A 12148-nucleotide genomic window follows, 5' to 3' on the forward strand; every position below is an offset into this window, starting at 1 on the left:
AGAAAAAAAAATTTTTAGCAGTTCTGATAAAAAGCGAAAAATGTTTCAAATTTTAGAAAAAACCAAGACATTGTCAATTATACACGGAGAAAAAATCATGGATAATTCTGACTACTTCACACAGTAACCGGATCCCATTCAAAAATATTGTAATTTTTACTATGAGATTAGTAAATTTTACTATGAGAGTAATAAATTTTACCTAATTTCTAGGTAAAATGTATTTTTTGGCTGAGTAAAAATCATCATTATTTGAATGGGATCCGGTTACTATACTGAAATAGTAATTTTTATTAAATTTTTTTCCGTGTAGCAAACAGCAGAACTTCGTGGAAAATATTAATAGCAAAAAAGTAATAGAGCATATCAAATTTCAGTTTTTTATTTCAATTGGATAAAATACATATCTTCTTAAATCTCCTTCAAAAAATATTCAAGGAATTGAGAGAGCTCGAAGACTTGAAATTCTGACTAATGGGATATTTTTGCATGTTCATTGTTCACGATTTAGTTTAGATTGTATCCAAAATTTTTACCGGTTCGGATACCTTTGTTGTTGAGTGCCCTGCCTATGTATAGATCTTGTCAAAAAAAATAAATTGCATATAAGTAGATAGAACCACTGATTTGTTGGCCTTGTTTCTCAAATTATTAATCAAAGTCAAAACATCACATACCAGTATTAGCACATACTAGATACTAAGAAAATTCATCTGATTATTCCATCACTCCCTTGAAGACGACTTCAGGTGGGTTCAAGTCATTCTGAAGCCTCCAGCAACTTTTAGAAAGGTTTCATGGCGTTTTTAGGAAAATTGACATTTTCAAAAAAAGTAGGAAGCTGGAAACTTCAAAACCACTTGAAACCACCATGCAGTCGACTTCATATTGTATTGAAATCAGTTTGCAGATGAAATTTCCGCTTGCTAACTTCATTTGATAAAATGTGAAAATTGCATGTTTCAAAAATCTGGTAGAGACTCCAGTAATTCTCAAAAAGTCGCTGGAGGCTCCAAAATGATTAGAACTCACCTGAAGTCGTCTTTAACGGGGTGCGGGTGTTAGAATTGGAGCGCAGAGTAAATTTCGGCTTTCCATCTCCACTTGATGAAATTTTGGGGAAATTTCAAGTTTCCAAAATCTACCGGAGGCTCCAATACGACTCGAAATCCACTTGCAGTCGACTTCGTAGGTAACGTATTGAAATTAGTTTGCAGAATGAATCTCGGCTTCCCAACTTGATTTGATGACATTTTGTGGGAATTTCATTTTTCAAGCGAGTACCTATTAGGTAATTTTAAAATCACTAAAATGGTACACTTTATCAACTGCATTCCTGAAATACTTGCTATAAAAATTTTGCAACGGAAGCTAGTTTATATTCTCATATCCTCAAAAAATTGAAAATGTGGATTTAGCTCGTCGCTTTTAAAATGTACGATTCGTGATAAAACGAACAATGCGATAATCCTAATCAGTCCCTGTCTCCCTGTCGATAAAAATTTGGATAACAATTGATAGAGCAGAACCAGTAAGTGGTCGAGATTGTTCGCGAAATAACGCTTTTCTACGAAATAGTTTCGCGCGCTTTTGATCAACGGTATGCAAAACAAAGAAACCATTGCTTCAAAATACCAACATAATTTCCAGTGAACCCGCATTAGTGAGCATATTCAATCAAATTTTGAAAAGTGATCGTTCTTATTCGGATACCATTAGAATTATTTGGAACATTTTATCCGTTTGTAAGGAAACAGATTGGTCAGTTGGCAGAAAAATTTACGTTCAATTCAAATACCTACAATCATACTGTCTTATCATTCATCAAATATCAACTACCTTACCTATACCTACGAATTGACTTTGAAAACCAGAATGAAAAACCAAGAACTATATTGTGGAGTCATCATCCAGGAAATTGGCAACCAATATCACAAGATATTTGCAGAAATCACCATACCGATATGTCTGGTAGGCATGATTTTGAATCTACTCAACGTATTGGTATTCACAAGGAAAACTATGAATTCACCGCCGAACATAATACTTGCTCATTTAGCTTTCGTAGATCTTTTAGTTTTACTAACATACATCATAGCCTTTTGCATAGAGATATTTTCAACAATAAGTGGTATGGATCAATTACAATCTCACGCATTGACACTAGCTTCTTTTTACAACGCCATATCAATACGCACGTTTCAGTTCATATCTGCATTTCTGACAGTGCAGTTGGCTGCATGGAGATATATAGCTGTAGTGCATCCGTTGAAGGAACGTCATTGGTGCACCAAGAAAATCACTCGTAATGTCGTGATTACTGGATACGTCGTGTGCTGTGTACTGTACACTTTACCGGAATTTTTGTCATTTGATATTGTTACGTTGAATACAGATGGAAAAACCTATTATATAGCCACAACATTGCGACATCCCACTATGACGCTAACAAGAGACATCATCTTTGCACTGCTGGTCAAAATATTACCACCAGTTGCGTTAGCAGGACTTACTTCCGGGTGAGTAATACACATAATCAAGACAGCCAAAAAGAAGCAATAATGAAGCTATGTAATTTTTCTTTTCCGATTTATTTCAGAATCGTCGTTACTTTATTAGCCAGAAAAACTCGTCGCGAACGATTAACTTTGTCCACGAGCACCCGAAGTAACATAAAAAACGCCCAAATGAGGCAACAAACTAATAGATCGACAGCGATAGGTACTATTGGCAGTTGTGGCATTATTTTTCATTGCCGAATTTCCAAGAGGGATTCTATGGTTACTGACAACGATTAATGAGGATGATTGGTTCACATGTTACGAGTCACTGTTAGAATTATTTGTTACAATAATTAATATTAACGCATCCATCACATTCATGGTATACTACACTCTAAGTCTACAATTTAGAACCACATTCAAATCCTTGTTCAGTCGTAACCCACGTACCAGTATTTCTCATCAAACACATGTGACTCTTGTTTTAAGCGATATCGAGGCAGGGGTGCGGTGAAGGCATATTCTTGAGGAGCGATTCCTCGTTGACGATTTTGGGGGGGCCGATTTTTTTTTTTAGTTATAATTGTTTTGCTAAAAAAAAATGTCAAAAATGTGTTTAGTTCTCAGAACTTTTACTCAGAATCATTGGGTATAATTATTACTTGTAACAAAAATGTAAGGCTCGCCCTAATCAAAATGAGGCCTCCATGGCTCCATAGTCCATTTCATGCCCATCTGAATGAAACCCCCTCCACCATTTTATGAATTATATCGCTTTGAATTTTTAAAAAACTTCAACTTCAGAACTTGGAACTTTTCCTTAAAATTATTGGATTTATTTGGTATGTATTTGCGTTAGAAGTGTAAGGCTCCATCGATCAGAATAAGACCCCCAATGAAAATAAACTCTCCACCCCTCAATTTTTTACATACCTACCATATTGGCAACCAGTAATATGTGAGTTATCCCCAGTGGCGTAGCCAAGGAAAAGACGAAGTGGGCCATTGCCCCCCTTGTGAGCGAAAATTTAAAATAAAACCTGCAAAAATGGACGTTTTTCTCATTTTTTGAGCCCATTTTTCAAAAAATTTTCACTCTCGCTTCGCTCGAGTAGTTATATCATTTTCATTTTCTTAAAATTATCACACATCACGAAAGGTTCTCAAAAAATCATCTCTAATTTCGATTTTTCATGTCTAAAAATCTGAGTTTTCCCCCTCTTTGAGAAAACCTGACTGCATCACTGGTTATCTCTTCCATTTAGCTGAATGTTCAAGTCGCAGAAAATGATAGTCAGCAATATTTATTTGGAAAAAAATACCTATTTTTTTAAAAATCTATAAAATTAAAATTCTGTTGGGCAAAAATGTTGTTACAGTGAATAAGAAAAAATCAGCGAGGTAGGGGGGGGGAGTAACTGTACATTAGGGGGGCCGTCGAAGTGAACCCGGGGGGCGCTCCTCGTAGACGTTGGGGGTTCACCGCACCCCTGTATCGAGGTAGCAGATTAGGGATGGAAAACATCTGAAGTTTAGCATCAATAGTACATCTATCCTACATTCTGCCAAAGCGTTGAGGAGATTTTAGACAAAGTGTACCAAAAAAATTCAAGATAAACAATTCAACTTTTGATGGATTTTCCGGCAAAATTGGTCACAAAAGGTTGGCTCAGGGATTATACTCAAATTTTTGCTCAAAAAAAGTTACTTTGGTAACCAGAAAAGCTGAAAAAAAATTCAAAAAGTATAACTAAAAAATAGCCAAAAAAGAGACTAAAATAGTTTTTAATGCAAAAAAAGAGCTGGGCGACCAAAAAATGTTAATTAAAACAAACAGAAACGTGACGAGTCAAAGTTTCATGGGAGGAGGGGTGAACTGAAATTTTCTCAGATTTTTACTCCAGAACTCCCCATTCCCCTCGACCACATTTTTCCAACCAATTGACCAGATGTGATTTAAACTATTTCTTAAACAATAATTATAGATGTTTTCTTAATGGAACTATTTTTAAAGCAAAATATTATGGGTAAGCAATAAATATTGTTATTCGAAAAGTTGGTCTTAAACGCAAGTTAGGAAGGTAGCATTGAAAATTTCAACTCATGGCAATGTATTGGAAAAGTTGATTTTCAATTTGAATTTTTTTTTTATGAATGCACCTATAAAGTTCAAGTTTAAGTTAAAATTACAGCTTCAAAATACTTATGCAGAATGGTATAGTTTATATCATAGTTACATATTTGATAACAAGGTATCATTTTTTGTAAATGATGAAAAATTAAATATGATGTTTTCAAAAGAAAATAATATTATATCTTTATATTCTTTGTGTGTGTGTTATACTTGGGTACTTTTTCTATATATTTTTTTAGTAGGCTAATATTGCGGAAAAAGGAAGACAAAAGCAGGGCTTGTGCTCCAGTCTTTCCAAAAAGGTTTCAAAATATCAAAAGTCAACCAAAAAATTAACAAAACGAGAGAACAACAGAATTTTCCTTAAATTATAGATTTAAAAAAAAAAAACGAAACAAAACATTCTAATTACACATACAATCTAATGACTAAACTACATAACTCGATCGCAGGATATTTTTGACGTAAGTATACTTACTTTAGCAAAAAGTGAACGTGAGACTATTTCGCAACTTTTTGGAAAAATAGTCTGCAAAAAATAAACACTTTCTGGCTAATCTTTGAGGCGAGTGTTTTGCTATTTTGGCGGGAATTTTTCAGCAATAATTTTTGACAATATGTAGCGAATCTTTAAAGTAATTACTTACTTGTATTCTCAAAAAAAAGATGAAATTTTGGAAATTTTCGCCAACTGAGAAAAATCTGCAAACTTTTTTTTAGCAATTTTCATAAAAAGTGAAAAATGTTTCAAATTTTAGAAAAAACCAAGACATTGCCAATTTTAGCAAACAACAGAACTTCTTGGAAAATATTATTAGCAAAAAAAAGTAGGTAGAGGTGCATGATAGAGCATATCAAATTTCAGCTTTTTATTTAAATTGGATAAAATATCTTCGTAAACCTCGTCCAAAAAATATTCAAGAAATAGAGTGAATTCAGAGACTTGAAATTCTGGCTGATGGGATATTTTGCAAGTTCACGATTTAGTTTAGATTGGGTGGATTCAACATTTTTATCGGTTCGGATACCTTTGTTGTTGAGTGCTCTGCCCATAGGTACAATGCTTGTCAAAAAAAAAAGAAAGAAAATTTGCAAATAAAACCACTAATTTGTTGTCCTTGTTCCTCAAATTACATACCTTAATAATCAAAGTCAAGACATCACATATCAGCACATATTACATAGAAAATTCATCTGATTGAATTGAATTTTTTCAAGAAATTTATGCTTCTAAAAAATCTGAGAAATGAACAAAAAGTAGTAAAATTTGATTAATAGGTCGAAAAATATCAAATTTTTCCACATACGTAAATATTACTTATAGAGTCAAAACTTCGTTGAGTTAATACTCGTACATCACAGAAAAAAATCTTTCCAAAAAAATGAGAAAACAAAATTTTAGTTTAAGTGTGAAAGAAAAAGAAATATTTTTTAGTTAATGCTTAAATGGTAACATAATACTCATTGCAATAGATAATTACATGCATTTTCCACGATTACCGATCACTACATTCTGCTAGGTATCCACTCGCATTTATGACGATCTGAATTGTGCACCATATCTGTCCCCTGTTTAGCACATTAAATTCGATTCAACATTTTCAACATACGAGTACCTAGTTGAGACCTTTTTCGAGCGAGTAATTTTAAAATTACTGAAATGGTACACTTCTTCATCAACTGCATTCCGGAAATGCATACTTGATATGAAAATGTTGATTATGTAGGTACACCTTTTACCTGCGATGACCAAAACGCGTCTCATAGTATGAATTTTAATTTTTTGTATTTTTCGTGACTAAAGACGTGTTCGTGCTGTAAAAGGTGTACATGCACCTCACCTACCTACTTAATTGATTAAAAATGCGCGAAAAAGGTGAAAAAACTACATTCGAATGAAAATGTTGAAACGGAAGCTACAGTTGTTTATATTCTCATATCGACAAAAAAAAATGGAAAAGTGGATCAATCTCGCTTTTAAAAATGAACGATTCGCGATAAAACCAACAATGCGATATTCAAAATAAGTCTCTGTCGATAAAAATTTCGATTACAATGATAGAGCTGAACCAGTGAGTGGCCGAGATTGTTCGTGAATTGACGTTTTTCTGCAAAATAGTTTTGCTCGCCTGATTAACAGTGTGCCCCACAAAGAAATCTTCGGTCGGAAGAAGAATTTTCGTCCAATTTAAAACAATCATTCATCAAGTAGGTAATTACCTTTTGTTTATGAGAAACCAAAATGTCGAACCAAGAACCATATTGTGGAGTCATAATGGAGGAAATTGGCGATTATTATGCAGAGAATATGCTTGTAAAGATCTTCATACCGATATGTTTGGTAGGGATGATTCTGAATCTACTGAACTCACTGGTATTCACAAGGAAAACTATGAATTCGTCGCCGAACTTGATACTTGCTCATTTGGCCATTGTAGATTTTTTAATGTTACTATCTAATATTGTTTACTTTTGGATCGTCTTTATTCAACCAAAAAGTGGTTTTGACCGAGAACAATCTTACTCACTGACACTAGTTTATTGGTACTGCGACATTTCAATAACCACGTTTCAGTTTATATCTGCATTTCTGACAGTGCAGTTGGCTGCATGGAGATACATAGCTGTAGTACAACCGTTAAAGGAACGTCATTGGGGCAATAAGAAAATTACTCGTAATGTTGTGATTACTGGATACGTCGTGTGTTGTGTTCTGTTCCAATTTAAATACCTACTTACCTACAATCATTCATCAAGTAGGTAATTACCTTTTGTTTATGAGAAATCAAAATGTCGAACCAAGAACCATATTGTGGAGTCATAATGGCGGAAATTGGCGATTATTATCGCGAGAATATACATGTAAACATCACCATACCGATATGTTTGGTAGGGATGATTTTGAATCTTATCAACGTATCGGTATTCACAAGAAAAACTATGAATTCACCGCCGAACTTGATACTTGCTCATTTGGCCTTTGTAGATTTTTTAGTTTTACTAACAAGAATTGTAGACTTTTGGACCACCAACATACTAAGTTATTCTGATATCAAAGAATCTTACGTATTGATAATAGTTTATTGGTACGGCTCCACTTTAGTAAACACGTTTCAGTTTATATCTGCATTTCTGATAGTGCAGTTGGCTGCATGGAGATACATAGCTGTGGTACATCCGTTGAAGGAACGTCATCGGTGCAATAAGAAAATTACTCGTAACGTCGTGATAACCGGATACGTCGTGTGTTTTGTTTTGTATGCTATACCAGATCATTTGTCATTTGATATTGAAACGAGCACCATAAACGGAAAAACATATTACAGTGCCGAATTCGACCAACATCCCATTATGAACTCAATAACAGACATCATCTATGTACTAGCGGTCAAATTATTACCATCAGTTGTGTTAATAGGACTTACTTGCAGGTGAGTAATATAAGTAATTAAGACAGCCAAAAAGAAGCAATAATATACGTAGGTAAGGTGCCCGATTACCGACCGGTGCTCTAAATCCGATCACACACCTATCTCGCGAAGTAATGCCATGAATCTCTCTATATTAAAAACTCAAAACCCGTCAAACAACTTCTGGACGAGAGCGAACGACTCGGAAGTCGGAGATGTGTTAGTAAAGCGTTTACAAGACGTTTACAAGACGCTGTATGTTTGTGGTTGTGAGAGCCGAAATTCACCGAAAATGTTCGAGTGGTGGAATTGCAACGTGACGTGTATTAACATAGTCGTCGTCGTCGTAGTCGCGCTCCTTTACAGGAGATAGCGTATATGTCCATCTATATTAGCCGGTATCTAGCGTATCTGATTGTTTCTTTCAGGGTCTTACAGGGAGAGTTGGCTGGTAAGTTTGTTGTTAACAGCTCCGATCGTTTCCTCCCTCTCGTCGATCTTCCTTGGATTTTCCCCTGTACCGCTAGCATGAAAATACCGTTTTCTCGTATTTTATGAGCTAAATACTTTAGCTTTCTAGTTTTGATATCTTCAACTACGACTTTCCGCTCCTCTCCTATTCTTGCTAATACTTCCTTGTTGGTAATGAAGTCCTTCCATGAGATTCGTAGTAGCCTTCGATAGCACCACATCTCAAAAGCGGATACTTTGTTCTCGCATTCTGCACTCATGGTCCATGTCTCGCAAGAATATTTCAGATCAGTCCATACGTAGCATCGCATAATTCTCTTCCTCAGATCTATACTCATCGTTCGATTTCCCAGCACATTGGCAAGGTTATTGAAAGCGGTTTTTGCCATTCCAATCCGTGATTTAATTTCTTTATTATCTCTGCCATCATTGTTTATCAGCGCTCCAAGGTATCTGAATTGGTTTACATTTTCAATTTCTTGTGATCCGATGTTGATTTTGACCACTTTATCATCTCCTTTTGTAAATCTCATCACCTTGGTCTTGCCTGCATTTATTTTCATTCCGTATTTTAATCCTGCACTGTTAATTCGGTAGATCATTTTCTGCATCTCTGCTTCTGTAGTACTGTGCAGTAAGGAACAGGAGAAAGGAGAACGGACAGTGTAGGTGATGAAAGAATGTAGAGGGGACAAGGAGAGCGGGAAAGCAGTACATTATATTGAAAGAACTGGTCTGGTTCAAGTACAGGAGAGAAGGAGAAGGATAGATGAAGCCAGGATGCGATTATCACTAGATCGCCGACGTACGTCCTGCTATTTTTTGATGGGAGGGGGGGGGATATGGTTGCGAATTTTCGTAGTTCCCGCGTTATAACGAATTCGTTCTGCAGTGCCATCGTGGGCAAGAATCCATCGACGCTCAAAAAATGTTATGTGACTTCAATCATCCTGAGGCATTGGTTAGATTTAGTTTTGAGATTTTAAATTTAAACTTCCAGGATTTTATTAAATTCAACTGTATATCGTTATTATGACTGGTTGATTTTTTTGTGAGTTAAAGGAGCCAATTGCTTCGCAAAACTCGAAATTTACGGATTTTGAAAAAATCATGGGCTTAATAGATGTTTAGACCCTAAATAAAAAAGAGTGAGTTTTAATTTCAGTTGTTTAAGGTAGTTTTCAGATTCTACTGACTTTTTTACATAAACAAATTTCCCTGATTTTTGATTTTCAAAGTTTCAAGTGCGTACGACTAATTTTTCTTTTTAATGTTTGATATTCGAAAAATTCAATTTGAACTTCGAGTGAACACAGTTCCGTGTGTTTTTTTCGCAAAACAATAATAGTATGTTGCTACGAATTCTTGAAGTACACAGTGGTGAGAGTTGAAATACACTGAAAATGTTCGAGTGGTGGAATTGCAAGGTGACGTGTACTAACATAGTACTGTGTTTGTAGTGGTGAGCCTTACATTCAAGCATGTTAGGCTGTTAGAGCTGACGTCACAACGTAATGCACTGATTTTTTTTGTTTTTATAAAGGAAGAAAAAAAAATGTAAGGAAAGTAAAATTCTCTACAAAATTAGGTATGTTCGAAAGTGCAATAGAAAACAAGATTTTAAAGCTCAAGTACAAAAAAATATGAAATATCAATTTTTTCCAGAAGTTTTCTTCTATCACGCAGATGACATTTAAACCCACCCTACTTTGTACAGAAACTTTACTTCGCAATGCTATATATTTAATTTCATCTTACATAGATTTTCCTTTAGTTGTTGAAAGAAAAAAACTACGCTTCTTTACCGTCACATGGCAACCATTTAAATGAGGGAGGTTATCTGAAAAATACATAAAGGCTATAGGCGCCTAAGAGGGGTGAAATGGTCCCCGAAAACGTTCGAGTTGATATTAGCATGGAAGGTAGGTACCATTGAGAAACTTCCGCGTGGAAAGTTTCAAATCCACACCCCTTCCCCTTTTTGGGGAACCCCACTTTTCTGAAACTTCAATAACACGTTTCTCAGACCCATTTCAACAGATTTTGAAAATTTTTCAGTACGTTATGTATATCTTTATAAGGTTTCCCCACAAAAATTTTCAACCCCCTCCCCTCATTATTTAACCCTCAAGATGGCGCTTTTTTTTCATTTTTTTATGCATATCAAGAATCAAGATTGCGAGGTACAGTTTTAGAAACGCGTTTTTTGGATGTAATTTTGACCCCCAAACGTCATGTACTTTTTTCGACATTTTTTCAATGGCGCGGCGTGCTGAAAAGTTGGAAAAATGTGTCTTAAGGGGGGGGGGGGTGAAATGGGAATTTTGGCAAATATAAATATCAATGAGTAGGGTGTCGTTTTCTTATGATTCGGTACCGCTGGGCACGAATATGACGTCAGATTTTGTTTTACACTCACACAGCCCCTCCGGAGCCTAAGCCCCCCTCAATTTTTAATATTTGAAAAATAAACTTACTTTGATTTCATCATCACTTGACAGAAAATTTTTAGAAATTCATATTTAAAAAAAAATGATAAGAAGAAAAAAATGAATAAATGGGAAGTACAAAAATTGTTATTTAAAATGTGAAAAAACAAATCATTTCCTCTTAAAAATAGGTACTTCAATATTTTTCAGAAGGGAGTGTCTCAAATTTTGTTTCATGATTAAAAAAATAGAAGAAGTTAGTAGACTACAAAGTGTCAAACAAACAGGACGTCATGTAAAAAAGATGAAAACAGCAGAACTTTCTGGAGTGAAGGACAACTTTTTCAAATATTTTAAACGTTGGGAATCAAATGAAACCATAATTCATCACTTTTCAGTCTTTACTGAGAAATTGTTATGGAATAAAATTAAAAATGGCTCAAATCATTCGATTTTCTGACTTCGAGGAGGTGAGTTGAGTTGATAGCGTTTTTATCAGTTTATTCATTAATAGCGACCTCTGGCGTGTATTTTGATATGTCACATGCTTTTTTCTTCACGCATATTTCGCGAATTTGCTCGGTGAGCATTATGCTCATAACATCACTAAGGCTGATGGCTTCCCAGGGGCTATGTGAGTGTAGCAGAAAATCTGACGTCATATTCGTGCCCAGCGGTACCGAATCATAAGAAAACGACACCCTACTCATTGATATTTATATTTGCCAAAATTCCCATTTCACCCCCCCCCCCCTTAAGACACATTTTTCCAACTTTTCAGCACGCCGCACCATTGAAAAAATGTCGAAAAAAGTACATGACGTTTGGGGGTCAAAATTACATCCAAAAAACGCGTTTCTAAAACTGTACCCCGCAATCTTGATTCTTGATATGCACAAAAAAAATGAAAAAAACGCCATCTTGAGGGTTAAATATTGAGGGGAGGGGGTTGAAAATTTTTGTGGGGATACCTAATACAGATATACATAACGTACTGAAAAATTTTCAAAAATCTGTTGAAATGGGGCTGAGAAACGTGTTATTTAAAAAAAATACAATTTAAACGAAATTTTGAGTGAGAACATAGGTGTTTGAGGTAAGGAAAATAATCTGCGTAAAATTCTCTACAAGATGGAGTAGCATAAAAAGTTATCCATGCGATAGAAAAAAAGTTATAAAAACTAAAATTTGTAAAACTCTTGG

The sequence above is a fragment of the Planococcus citri genome, chromosome 2 (genome assembly GCF_950023065.1).
Source record: "Planococcus citri chromosome 2, ihPlaCitr1.1, whole genome shotgun sequence".
In the NCBI taxonomy this organism is placed as follows: Eukaryota; Metazoa; Arthropoda; class Insecta; order Hemiptera; family Pseudococcidae; genus Planococcus; species Planococcus citri.